The sequence below is a fragment of the Pristis pectinata genome, chromosome 5 (assembly GCF_009764475.1).
Source record: "Pristis pectinata isolate sPriPec2 chromosome 5, sPriPec2.1.pri, whole genome shotgun sequence".
Classification (NCBI taxonomy): domain Eukaryota; kingdom Metazoa; phylum Chordata; class Chondrichthyes; order Rhinopristiformes; family Pristidae; genus Pristis; species Pristis pectinata.
Window position 1 is genome coordinate 1,073,493 of NC_067409.1, and position 12,967 is coordinate 1,086,459.

Below are 12,967 nucleotides of genomic sequence, written 5' to 3' on the forward strand. Positions count from 1 at the left end.
TCTCCAATCCAGGCAGCATCCTGGTAAATCTCCTCTGCACCCTTTCCAACGCCTCCACATCCTTCCTATAATGAGGTGACCAGAACTGGACACAATACTCTAACTGTGGCCTAACCAGAATTTTGTAAAGCTGCATCATCACTTCGCGGCTCTTAAACTCGATCCCCCAACTTATGAAAGCTAACATCCCATAAACTTTCTTAACTACCCCATCCACCTGCGGGGCAACTTTCAGTGATCTGTGGATATGAACCCCAGATCCCTCTGCTCTTCTGCACTGTCCAGAATCCTGCCATTTACCTTGTACTCCGCCTTGGAGTTTGTCCTTCCAAAGTGTACCACCTCACACTTCTATGGATTGAACTCCATCTGCCACTTCTCAGCCCAGCTCTGCATCCTATCAATATCCCTCTGCAAGCTTCGACAGCCCTCCACACTATCCACAACACCACCAATCTTTGTGTCATCTGCAAACTTGCCAACCCAGCCTTCCACCCCCTCATCTAAGTCGTTAATAAATATCACAAAAAGCAGAGGTCCCAGAACTGATCCCTGCAGGACACCACTGGTCACAGCCCTCCAATCTGGATGCACTCTCTCCACCACAACCCTCTGCTTTCTACAAGCAAGCCAATTTTGAATCCACACGGCCAAGCTTCCTGGGATCCCTTGGCCTCTGACCTTCTGAAGAAGCCTACCATGCGGAACCTTGTCAAACGCCTTACTAAAATCCATGTAGACCACATCTACTGCACTACCCTCATCAATCTTCCTGGTCACCTCCTCAAAGAATCCTATCAAGCTTGTGAGTCAAGATCTTCCCTTCACAAAGCTATGCTGGCTGTCCCTAATCAGTCCATGATTCTCTAAATGCTCATAGATCCTTTCTAACAGCCTACCCACCACAGACGTAAGGCTCACTGGCCTGTAATTCCCTGGACTAGCCCTACTACCTTTCTTGAATAAGGGGACAACATTCACCACCTTCCCATCCTCCAGTACCATCCCCGTGGACAACGAGGACTCAAAGATCCTAACCAACGGTTCAGCAATCTCCTCCCTCGCGTCACGAAGCAGCCTGGGGAATATTCCGTCAGGCCCCGGGGACTTATCTGTCCTAATATTTTCTAACAACTCCAACACATCCTGTCTTAATATCTACATACTCTAGAACATTACCCTCACCAACACTGTCCTCAGCATCATCAAGACCCCTCTCCTTGGTGAATACTGAAGAGAAGTATTCATTGAGAACCTCACCCACTTCCACAGCTTCCAGGCACATCCTCCCACCTTTGTCTTTAATCAGACCTACCTTTACTCTAGCCATCCTTCTGCTCTTTACGTACGAGAAACAAGCCTTGGGATTCTCCTTAACCCTACTCGCCAAAGCCTTTTCATGTCCCCTTCTCGCTCTCCTCAGCCCTTTCTTAAGCTCCTTCCTTGCTACTCTATATCCTCACGAGCCCTGTCAGATCCTTGCTGCTTACACCTTATGTATGCTACCCTCTTCTTCCTAACTAGTTGTTCCACCTCTCGTCACCCACGGTTCCTTCACCCTGCCATTCCTTCTCTGCCTCACCGGGACAAATTTATCCCTAACATCCTGCAAAAGATCACTGAACATCGACCACATCTCCATAGTACATTTCCCTTCAAAAATGTCACCCCAATTTACAGTCCCAAGTTCTCGCCTTATAGCCTCATAATTCGCCTTTCCCCAATTAAATATCTTCCCGTCCTCTTTACTCCTATCCCTGTCCATGACAATGCTAAGGTTATGGAGCAATGGTCACTGCCCCCCAAATGAAAGACATAGATGCATAGAATCTTTCTCACAGGGTAGAAAATGTTGAATACTGGAGAGTAAGTATTTAATGTGAGGGGGAAAGTTTAAAGCAGATGTGCAGTGCAAGTTTTTTTTTAAATACACACTTGGTGGTAGGTGCCTAGTACTGGCTTCCAGGCATAGTTGTGGAAACAGCCACGATAGTGTCGTTTAACAGGCTGTTAGATTAACACATGGATGTGAAAGATTACAACACGCTCTTGTGCGGAGGAACTTAGGAGTCCTGGTACATGAATCGCAAAAGGTTGGCTTGGGTGCAAAAGACTATCAAAAAGGCAGATGGAATGATGGCCTTCATTGCTAGAGGGATTGAATTTAAGAGCAGGGAGGTTATGCTGCAACTGTACAGGGTACTGGTGAGGCTGCACCTGGAGTACTGCACGTAGTTCTGGTCTCCTTACTTGAGGAAAGATATACTGGCTGTGGAGGTGGTGCAGAGGAGGTTCACCAGGTTGATGCCGGGATGAGCGGGTTAGCCAATGAGGACAGATTGAGTCACCTGGGACTATACTTGCTGGAATTCATAATGAGAGCGGATCTTATAGAAACATATACAATTATGAAAGGGATAGATAAGATAGAGGCAGGAAGGTTGTTTCCACTGGTAGGTGAGACTAGAATGAGGAGACATAGCCTCAAGATTTGGGGGGACTAGATTTAGGATGATGAGGAGAAACTGCTTTTCCCAGAGAGTGGTGAATCTGTGGAATTCCCAGCCCAAGGAAGCAGTGGAGGCTACCTTATTAAATATATTTAAAGCACAGTTGGATAGATTTTTGTATAACAGAAATTAAGTGATATGGGGAAAAGGCAGGTAGGTGTAGCTGTGTCCACGGCCAAATCAGCCATGATCTCATTTCACGGTAGAGCAGGCTCGATGGGCCGGATGGCCGACTCCTGCTCCTATTGCTGATGTTCTTATGAATGGAGGGGATATGGATCATGTATAGGTAGAAAAGATCTAGTATCGTTACTGTGCTCAGTGCAGATTTTGTGGGCCGAAGGGCCTGTTCCTGTGCTGTACTGTTCTATGTTCAAAACCAGTGGGTTGCCCAAGTACTATCACAATGGGTACAGGTTTTATCCAGCCAGTTTGGGAAATTTTGGCACAGTCTCACATATGATTCAGGCCCACAAGTTTCCAAGGTGCGAGAAGAACTGTTTTTACCTTTTGGGCCTTAGGGATAAGGGGGGGGGGGGTGGGGGGGGTGACAGGGCATTTGTGGTAAAAGGGCAGGTTTGGATTTCACATCCGCCTCCGAGTTGTGTTAGGTGGTGGGTGCCTGGAAAGCGCTGCCAGGGATGGTGGTGGGAGGCAAATACGACAGAGGCATTTAACAGGCTCTTTGACAGGCGCATGGATGTGCAGAGAAAGGAGGGATATGGACATTGTGTAGGTAGGAGCAATTAGTTTAGTTAGGCATTTATTTATTAATTTAATTAGTCCAGCACAACATGGTGGGCTAAAGGGCCTGTTCCTGTGCTGTACTGTCCTAAGGTTATGCTATGACTTCCATGTTTACCTCACCCACTTGAAATGGGTTGGGCTCAAGGGAAATACTCAGCTGTTTGAATCTGCCATGGGTAGAACATAGAACAGAACATGGAAACAGGTCTGTACCAACCATAATGCCAGTTTAAACTAATCCCATCTACAGGCACATAGATACCATCCCTACATTCCCCGTCTGTTCATGTGCCTGTATGAATGCATCTTAACTAGTACTATCATACCCACTCCACCACTTTCCATGGCAGCATGTTAACATAGAACATTCCAGCGCAGTACAGGCCCTTTGGTCCACAATGTTGTGCCGACCTTTAAACCTACTCTAAGATCAATCTAACCATTCCCTCCCAAATACCCCTCCATTTTTCTATCATCCATGTGCTAATCTAAGAGTCTCTTAAATGTCCCTAATGTATCTGCCTCTACCACCACCCTTGGCAGTGGGTTACACACACCCACCACTGTGTGTAAAAAAAACTTTCTTCTGATATACCCACCCCTCGTACTTTCCTCCAATCACGTTAAAATTATGCACCCTCGTGTTAGCCATTTCCGCCCTAGGAAGAAGTCTCTGGCTGTCCACTCCATCTATGCCTCTTGTCATCTTGTACACCTCTATCAAGTCACCTCTCATCCTCCTTCTCTCCAAAGAGAAAAGCCCGAGCTCGCTCAACCTGTCCTCATAAGACATGCTGTCCAATCCAGGCAGCATTCTGGTAAATCTCTTCTGTGCTCTCTCTAAAGCTTACAAATCATTCCTATAGTGAGGCTACCAGAAATGAACACAATATTCTAAGTGTGGTCTAACCAGTGTTTTATAGAGCTGGAACATTATCTCTTGAATCCCACGACTAATGAAGGATAACACGCTATTTGCCTTCTTAACAGCCCTATCAATTTGCGCAGCAACTTCGGGGGATCTATGGACATGAACCCCAAGAATCCTCTGTTCCTCCACACTGCTGAGAATCCTGCCATTAGCCTTGTACTCCATCTTCAAGTTCATTCTTCCAAAGTGAATCACTTCACAATTTTTCGGGATGAAATCCATCTGCAGCTTCTCAGCCCAGCTTTTCATCCTATCAATATCTTACGGTGACCCTCGACAACCTTATACATTCTCCACAACACCACCAACCTTCGTGTCATCTGCAAACTTACTATCCCACCCTTCCACATCCTCATCCAAGTTATTTTAAAGATCACAAGGAGCGGCGGGGGGGGGGGGGGGGGTCCCAGAACAGATCCCTGCGGAACACCACTGGTCACTGACCTCCAGGCAGGATACACTCCATCTACCACCACCCCCTGCCTTCTAGGGGTAAGCCAATTCCCAATCCACACATGCAAGTTTCCCTAGATCCTATGCCTCCCGACTTTCTGAATAGGCCTATCATGGGGAATCTTATCAAACGCCTTCCTGAAGTCCATATACATGACATCCACTGCTTTACCCTCAATGTGTTTTGCCACATCCTCAAATTCAATCAGGCTCGTGAGGCATGACCTGCCCCTCACAAAGCCATGCTGACTATCCCTAATCAGATTATGCTTCTCCAAATGCTCAAAAATCCTGTCCCTAAGAATCTTTTCCAATAATTTGCCCACCACTGAAGTAAGACTCACTGGTCTATAATTCCCAGGGTTATCCCTACTCCCTTTCTTGAGCAAAGGAACAACATTTGCCACCCTCCAATCATCTGGTACTACGTCTGTGGCCAGTGAGGACGCAAAGATCATCGCCAAGGGTTCAGAAATCACTTCCCATAGTATCCTGGGATATATCCTGTCCTACCCTGGTGACTTATCTATCCTAATGTTTTTCAAAAGTTCCAGTGTGTCCTCCTCCTTAACATCGACAGCCTGTTTTACGCCATCCTCACAAACGTCAAGGTCTCTCTCACAGCTGAATACTGAAGCAAAGTATTCATTGAGGACCTCCCCATCTCCTCTGACTCAAGGCACGTGCTTCCTCCTCTATCCCTAATCGGTCCTACCTTCACTAGTCATCCTCCTTCACATACGAGTAGAACGCCTTGAGGTTCTCCTTAATCCTACACAACAAGGCCTTCTCAAGCCCCTTTCTAGCTCTCGTAAGTCCATTCTTAAGCTCCTTCCTGGCTACCTTGTAACTCTCTAAAGCCCTGTCTCTTCCTTGCTTCATGAACCTTAAGCATCCTTCTTTCCTCTTCACTAGATATTCCACATCTCGTCATCCATCGTTCCTTCACCCTACTATCCTTTTCCTCCCTCGATGGCACAAACCTATCCAGAGCCCCATGCAAGTGATCTCTAAACAACCTTCACATTTCCATTGTGCATTTCCCTGAGTAACCCTGTTCCCAATTCACACTCCCAAGTTCCCACCTAATAACATCATATTCCCCTTCCCCCAGTTAAGTACTTTCCCACACTGTCTGCTCCTATCCCTCTCCAAGGCAAGGGTAAAGGGCAGGGAGTTGTGGTTACTGTCTCCGAAATGCTCACCCACCGAGAGATCTGACACTTAACCAGGTTCATTGCCTAGTACCAGATCCAGAATGGCCTCTCCTCTAGTCAGCCTGTCCTTCCTGGACACAGCTAATAATTACTGCCCCATGCAAACCTTTTGCACTAAGGAGGTGCCAATCAATGTTAGGGATGTTGAAGTCACCCATGACAACAAGCCTGTTAATTTAGCACCTTTCCAAAATCTACCTCCAGTGTCTGTTTCTTTTGGGGGTCTGTAGAATACTCCCAATAGAGTGATTACTCCCTTCCTGTTTCTGACTTCCACCCACACTGACTCAGTAGACGATCACTCCAGGACGTCCACCCTTTCTACAGCTGTGACACTGTCCCTGATCAGCAAAGCCACTTCTTTTACATCCGTCCCTGTCCCTTTTGAAACATCTAAACCCCGGAATATCCAGCAGCCATTCCTGCCCTTGTGACAGCCAAGTCTCTGTAATGGCCACAACATTGCAGTTCCGTGTACTTACCCACGTTCTCAGTTCATCAGCCTTGTTCCTAATACTTCTCGCATTAAAGTAGACACACTTCAGCCCATCCATCTGACTGCAATTTTGCCCCATCAACTGCCTATCCTTCCTCACATTCTTGCTACAGGCTGCTTTAACTCATACACCTGTATTCCAGGTCTAACGTGGGCGTCCTACCACTCTCTGTACAAAAGAATTTGCCTTGTAAATCTCCTTTAATCCTCTCTCGCCTTAAACCTCTACATCCTAATGTGTCATTTCCACTCTGAGATAAAAGATTCTGACTGTATATCCTATCTATGCCTGTCGTAAATTTATAAACTTCTATCAGGTCTCCCCTCAGCTTCTGACGCTCCAGTGAAAATAACCCAGGTTTGTCCAACCTCTCCGTATAGCTCATGCCCTCCAATCCAGGCAGCATCCTGGGAAACCTCTTCCATACCCATTCCAAAGCCTCCATGTCCTTCCTGTAATGGAGTGACCAGAATCGAATGCAATACTCCAAGTGCATCCTAACTAAAGTTTTATAAAAGCTGCAACATGACTTGTCCTGCTTGATTCACTGGGATCATCACAGAGAACTTGGCAATTTGCTCACTGAAATACCTAAAGTCTTATGCAAGCCTGAGGCAGGTGAGCATTCACCTGGAAACCTGCTCAAATTCTGTGAAATAGTTCAACTGTCAGGGAGTTTTGGCAGAGAATCCCTAGGAGCAGCAGCATGGAACCGGATCACAAACCAGGGAACCAGAGTCAGTTGAGACCAGGGAACGGATACAAACCAGAGAACGCTAGTGTGGAGGGACCAGGGAGCAGATCACAAACTACTGGCAGGAAATTGGGCCGCAAGGAGAAAAGGATTTTTCGCTGCTGTAGAGGATTACTGCAGTCTTACACAAACCATTTCTGGGAGTAAATACTGAAAGTTCTGGGCTGAGAGCACTGGCCTCAATAACCCCAGAGTGGGTCTGCAAGCTAAGAGCTCTCGGGAACGCATGGAGAACCACTGTATTTCAGGAGGAAGTGCACCTCTTCCACATTTCACAAACCTCAGCCCAACTAACGGTTTGCTTGTTGAGCCATCAGGTCCTTTCCCAATTGTCAGTTGGGAGACACGCTCTGCTGGAGTTGGAGCAGAGGTTTCTCAACCCGAGCCCACGGTGGCTCAATGGAACGTCCCAGCCCGGGGCGGGGGGTTGCGAAAAGAGTCTGTCACATGATCCACACACCAGGGAGCTGAGTCCACAATGCAGACTGATACCCAGAACAGGATTCAGGGTGGGAGGGTTGGTACTGAGGGAGGGAGCGTCACGCTGTGGGACAGGTGATGCTGAGGCAATGTCACAATGTGGGAGGAGCGCCGCTCCCTCTCAACCAAAACCCGTGCCCTTTTTAGTTATACCGACAATGGAAAAAGCTTTTGCTCTGCACCCCATCTATGTTGGAAAATTTTATATACCTCTTTCAGGTCTCCCCTCAGCGTCCCTTGCTCCAGTGATAACAGGCCCGGCGTATCCATCTCAGAATCAGATTTATTATCACTGACCTACATCATGAAATTCGTTGTTTTGTGGCAGCAGTACAGTGCAAGACAGACTTAAAAATTACTACATCACAAAAATAAATAGTGTAAAAGAGGAATAAAGAGGTGGTGTTCATGGACCATTCAGAAATCTGACGGAGGGGAAGAAGCAGTTTCTGAAACATTGAGTGTGGGTCTTCAGGCTCCTGTACCACCTCTCTGATGGTAGTAACGTAAAGAGGGCATGTCCCGGAAAGTGAGAGTCAATAAGATCATGGCTGATCTGGCCGTGGACTCAGATCCACCTGCCTGCCTTTTCCCCCCATAACCCTCAATTCCCTTACTATGCAAAAATCTAAAATATTTAATGAGGTATCTGCCACTGCTTCCCTGGGCAGAGAATTCCACAGATTCACTACTGTCTGGAAAAAGCAGTTTCTCTTCATCTGTCCAAAATTTACTCCCCTGAATCTTGAGGTCATGTGCCCTGTTCTCATCTCACCTGCCAGTGGAAACAACCTTCCTGCCTTATCTATCCCTTTCATAATTTTATATGTTTCTGCAAGATCCTCTCTCATTCTTCTGAATTCCAGCAAGTATAGTCCCAGGCGACTCAATCTCTCCTCATAGGCTAACCCCCTCATCTCCGGAATCAACCTGGTGAATTTCCTCTGCACCACCTCCAAAGCCAGTACATTTTCCCTGAAGCAAGGAGACCAGAACCGCACGCAGTACTCCAGGTGCGGCCTCACCAATACCCTGTAGAGTTGCAGCATAACCTCCCTGCTCTTAAATTCAATCCCTCCAGCAATGAAGGCCAACATTGCATTTGTCTTCTTAATAACCTGTTTCACCTGCAAACCAAACTTGCGATTCATACATAAGCTCTCTCAAGTCCCTCTGCACAACAGCGTGCTGCAATCTTTCACCATTCAAATAATCTGATCTTCTATTTTACCTTCCAGAGTGGATGACCTCGCATTTACCAACATTCTACTCCATCTGCCAAACCCTTGCCCACTCACTTAACCTATCGATATCTCTGCCCACTCTGCACAATTTGCTTTTCCACTCAATTTGGTGTCATCAGCAAAGTTAAATACATTACACTGTCCCCTCTTCCAAATCATTAATGTATATTGTGAACAGTTGCAGACCCAGCACTGACCCGTGGCAACCCGCTCACCACTGATTGCTAACTAGAGAGACACCTATTTGTCCCAATTTATTGCCTTCTATTGGTTAACCAATCCTCCATCCATGCTAGTACATTACCCCCAATGCCATGCATCCTTATCTTATTCACGTCTTTTATGCGGAAGTTTATTGAATGCCTTCTGGAAATCCAAGACAACATCCACCTGTGCCCCTCTATCCACTGCATTCATTACACCCCTAAACAACTCCAGTAAATTTGTCAAACAGGACCCACCCTTCCTGAACCCATGCTGTGCCTGCCTGATGGAACCACTTCTATCCAGATGTCTCGCTATTTCTTCCTTAATGATAGCTTCAAGCATTGTCCTGACTACAGACATTAAGCTAACTGGCCTATAGTTACCTGCCTTTTGCCTACATCATTTTTAAAACAAAAAGTGGTGAGACATTCACTGTTTTCCAATCTGTCAGGACCTGCCCAGAGTCCAGAGAATTTTGGCAAGTTATTGCAAATGCATCTGCTGTAACTCAGCCATTCCTTTCAGTACCGAGATATTTCCCATCAGGACCAGGGGACTTGTCTACCTTTAGGCCCACTAGTTTGCTCATCACTACCTCTTTAGTGACAGCGAATGTATCAAGGTCCTCACCTCCCATCACATCAAAACATCTTTGGCATGTTAGATGTGTCCTCCACCATGAAGACCGACAAAATAGTCGGTCAAGGCCGCGGACATTTTCACATTTCCCCAATTCCCCCTTCTCATCTTCCAAAGGACCTACCTTCACTTTAGCCACCCTTTTCCGCTTTATACAGTTATGAAAGATCTTATTTTGTGTGAGTTTACTTTCACACTTTTACTTTTTCTTTCCTTATTGCTCACTTAGTGGCTCTTTGTTGTTTGGAAGTTTTCCAAATCTTCTAGTTTCCCACTGCTTTTGGTGGCTTTGTATGCTTGAGCTTTTAGCTTAATGCCTTTTTATTTCCTCAGTTATGCAAGGCTGGCTCTCCCCACCCTTATTATCCTTGCTTTTAACTGGAACACACTTTTGTTAAACACTGAAAAATCTTTAGTCTTCCACTGTTCCTCAACCATCCCACTACATAGCCCGCTTATTGTCCTTGCTTTTAACTGGAACACACTTTTGTTAAACACTGAAAAATCTTTAGTCTTCCACTGTTCCTCAACCATCCCACTACATAGCCCGTGTTTCTAGTCTACGCTAGCCAACTTCTCCTCATCCCGTTGTAGTCTCCCTTGTTCAGGCATAATAAACTGGTTTTAGATCAAACTATTGCACCCTCCATTTGTATGAGAAATTCAATCACACTGTGATCACTTTCCAAGAGGATCCCCGACTACAAGATCATTAATTTTACTTGTCACATTGCATAGGACCAGATCTAAGATCACATGTTCCCTCGGACATTCACTAATATGCTGTTCAAGAAAGCTATCATGGATGTATTCTGTGAAGTCCTCCTCCAGAATGCCTCAACCAACTTGATTCACCCAATATGGAAGTTGAAGTCCCCGATGACAACTGCTGCTCCATTCTTACATGCATCAAATATTATTTTGTTTACTGCTGTGCCGCTGTAAAGTTTCATGGCCTATGGAAACTCCCAGGGATTTTTTCCCCTTTACTGTTCCTAATCTCGACCTATATGATAGAGATCGCAACATTTTGCTCCTTAGATTTCATATTGTCTCACTATCACCCTAATCTCATCCTCAAGAGCTCTACCCCACCCCATGTCTATCCTTCTGTATTACCTGATACCCTTGGACATTCAATTCCCACTCATCTCTACCCTGCAACCACATTTCTGTAATGGCCACTAAATCATACCCTTTTGTATTGATTTGTGCCACAAGTTCACTGGCCTTGTTTCGAATACTACAGGCATTCAGATAAAGTTTCCTTACAACTCATTGTCCTTTTTAAAATCTAGTAACCTTTGAGTTTGCTTTTCTGTACTTCTCACTTTTACTCTGGTGTCTGCTTTTCTCTGTCTTTCTGCATGGATATTAGCTTAAACCCTGCCCAACAGCACTAACAAACAGTCTCTCTCAGACATTAATCCCAGTCCTGCCCAGGTGTAGACCATCTGGTTTGTACTGGTTCCACCCCCCCCCCGAACTGGTTCCAATGCCCCAGGATTCTGAAACCCTCCCTCCTGCACCACTGCTAAAGCCACATTCATTCTAATTGTGCTGCTGTTCCTATTGACTAGCACGTGAGACAGGTCATAATCCTGAGATTATTACTTTCGGTGTCCTACATTTTAATCCATCTCCTAGCTCCACAAATTCAGTTTGTAGAACCTCATCCTGCCTTTTTTCCTATATCATTGGTTCCTACATGCACCACGACAACTTCCATATTGCCCTGCAGCCGCTCTGAGACATCCCTGACCCTTGCACCCGGGAGGCAACACACCAACCGGGAGTCCTGTTTGCAGCCACAGAAGCTCCCGTCTATTCCCCTCACCATGGAACCCCCGACCACTGGAGCTCTGCCGCCCCTTTTCCTGCCCTCCTGTGCAGCAGAGCCACTCACGGTGCCATGATCCTGGCTACTGCTGCCTTCCCCTGATGACCCATCTCCGCCAACAGTATCCAAAGCGGTATCTGTTTTGGAGGGAGATGACCGCAGGGGACCCCTGCGCAACCTTCCGGCTACTGTTCTGCTTGTTGGTCACTCAGTCCCCATCTTTCCCTAGGCCTTTAAACTGAGCTGTGGCCAACTCACTAAATGTGGGATCCACAGTATTCTCAGCATCGTGCACGTGCCAAAGTGAATCCATGCACGGCTCTAGTGCCATCATGTGGTCTGTCAGAAACTGCAGCTGCACACTCCCTACACACATAGTCATCAGGGACACTGGCAGCCTCCCCGTGTTCCCACATTGTGCAGGAGGAGCATGACACGGGTCTGAGCTCATCCGCCACGACTGGCTGAGGGAAAACAAGAATCAGAAGCTACCTTCACCTTAGTGTTGCTCGCTCCCTGTATGCATCAGATATGACCATTCTTGCTGCCTTCCTCTCTCACTTACATGCCCCAGAGGGTCAGACTATACAATACCAACTTCACCTACAGAATTTAATTGTCCCACATCAGCCACATTTTGCCCAGAGAAATTCCCTTCGTTCTACTCATTGCTCCCCTCGGTGAACAGTCTTTACCCAGGGAAAGGTTACCAAAAACTAGAGAGCAAAAGTTTAAGCAGAGCGGGGAAAGTTTCAAAAGGGAACTGAGGAGCAGCTTCACGTGAAGGGCGATGCAGACATGGAATGAGCTGTTGAAGTGGTTCCGGCAGGGACAATATTATTTACGACATTTTAATAGGCACATGGGAAAGACTGAGAGGGATATGGGTTAAAAGAACTGGACTCCTGCATTAATTCTGTGCCTTCTACGCCACCTTGTGACCACACATCTCTGCATCTGCTGCCATTACTGGCTGTGACCACATCGCTAAACATCAAGTGAACAGAGCCACAATTTACCTAGCTGGATACACCAAGTCTACTCACTTTATACACCAAAGTTCATATCCTGAAACCTGTCTCGTGAGCCTTTTACTTCCCCTTGAAGGGAACATCAATTTGGGGTAAGGGGATGGGAGTCTACACAATGCTCCAGGAGAGATCAAGGCCCAATGGAATTACAAGACCTCCTTCCTTGTGCATTTGGACAAGTTCTAATGAAGGGTTTGGACCTGAAAGGTCAGCTATCCCTCCTGCTCCACAAATGCTTCTCAAGGCACCGAGTTCTGCCACTGGTTTCTTTTTTCTACAATTCAAAGGTATTAAACCATTTACCCGCTATTACACATGGACTATGGTTAGATGTGGATGATTGTTTGCATCTACCTCTAAACTACATCTGTGTTCCTGCCACACAAGTGGTCAACTTGTTAACGACCATTGAAACCA